The sequence below is a fragment of the Triticum dicoccoides genome, chromosome 2B (assembly GCF_002162155.2).
Source record: "Triticum dicoccoides isolate Atlit2015 ecotype Zavitan chromosome 2B, WEW_v2.0, whole genome shotgun sequence".
Lineage (NCBI taxonomy): Eukaryota > Viridiplantae > Streptophyta > Magnoliopsida > Poales > Poaceae > Triticum > Triticum dicoccoides.
The window spans coordinates 27,191,835-27,193,674 of NC_041383.1; positions in this window are offsets into that span (position 1 = coordinate 27,191,835).

Consider the following 1,840-nt stretch of genomic DNA (forward strand, 5'->3'; position numbering starts at 1 on the left):
CGCGCGTCTACGGCTGTGGCCGGCGGCCTCCGGGGGCTAGCATGCCGCCAAATCTTGCGTAGGCAGCCTCTCATGTGTTTGGAAGTGTTGTGGTGGTTGCAAACGCCCTTCACGCGTGTCCGGGTGTGCCCCCCCTCACGGACGGCGCCGCCGCCGGCACCTGGAGGGGGGAAACGGATGCATCGGGTCTACACGGAGGGGATGTAGCTATCGGTTTGGCCCGGATGTTGCTCCCAGGTGTCCCTCTGAGCTGACCTAACACAACCGGGTGGAGAGGTCCACTGTTCAAAGCCTGTTCGTGGAAAGTCAAAGGGCAAGATCTCGTGGTCAACCCCTCTAGGGTTAGGGAGGACAGGGGCCCTGGGGGGGGGGGGTAGCAATGCCACCGGAGCGTCGCACCGGGCCCTCATACATGCAGGGTGGTGTGGTGGCATGTCCGAAGAGGCGGCACGCGTCTTCGGGGTTTGGCCCCCCTCACGGACAGCGCCACCGCCGGCACCTGGAGGGGGGAAACGGACGCGTCGGGTCTACACGGAGGGGATCTTGCTGTGGGTCTGGGCCGGTTGTTGCTCCAAAGTGTTCCTATGGGCTGACCTAACACAACCGGGTGGAGAGGTCCACTGGTCAAATCCCGTCCGTGCAAAGTCAAAGGGCTAGATCCCGTGGTCAAACGCTACAGGGTTAGGCGGGTTGGGGGCCCTGGGGGGGTAGCAATGCCACTGGAGCGTCGCACCGGGCCCTCATACATGCGGGGTGGTGTGGTGGCATGTCCAAAGAGGCGGCACGCGTCTCCGGGGCGTGGCCCCCCTTAACGGACGGCGATGACACGGTAGTAGACGGATCAGGCACTCGCATAGTTACCGGATTAGGCACTCGGTAACGGTACCCCTTAGTCAGTTGCTCTCCTATGTATCACCTTTCACGAGACTATAGAAAAAATATATGTGATATTTTAGAAAATTGTTGTACAATATAAAAAAAGATCATGTCATTAAAAATAATGTTTCAAATCATTAAAGAAAATGTATGGTACATTTTAAATAATGTTCTGCGTGTAAAAAATATGTATAAGAAAACATTAAAATATCACATTCCGACATCAATATATCTCCTGCTCCCATTGTGAAAAACCACCGCAAATCTGCTGTTAAGAAGCTTTGTGCATATTTCCCTTCCGACATCTGCTATCACCCCTCTGGACCCTTGTTTAATCCCATTGAAATCGTCGTCCTCGTCGCACAGATCAAAGATGGCCATCACAGACTGTGGAAGCTCCAGCTGTTGGAACCGAAACCCTCTAGCTACCTCTCCTCTCACTCGAACGAAGGTGGAAGAAGAAGAACAATGGACACAAGGTTTGCAGGGCCCTCATGCTACTGCCTTTTGCAGGGCCCTCATGCTTTGCCGTACAGAGCAATCCACATGGATAACCTTGTCAAACATTGATTTTGATGACTTCAGGTGTTGGGCAACTACCTTGAGTGCCACTGATGCTCCAAATCCAGACCATCCATGGATGTAGATAATGTTTCCTTTGCTTGTATCCTCTAAAACACCAATTATCTGTTCTGCTGCAGCATCGATGTTTTTTGCCTGGATCCTGATGTGCTGCAATTTTGAAAAACAGTAGCAGGAAATGAGAACTGGCCTATTTAATTCATGTCCATACAACAACTGAAGATCCCAGTTGAGGTTAGGTTACTAGGTAAAGAAATCAAGCAAAGTCACAAATCTGCAACATTAACCACCTTTAGATTGAGGTGTGTGTGATGGATTACCTCCAGTACATGCATGGTGAATCAATTTAATCCTTCAAATCCCAGGAGCTATATATGGTTCC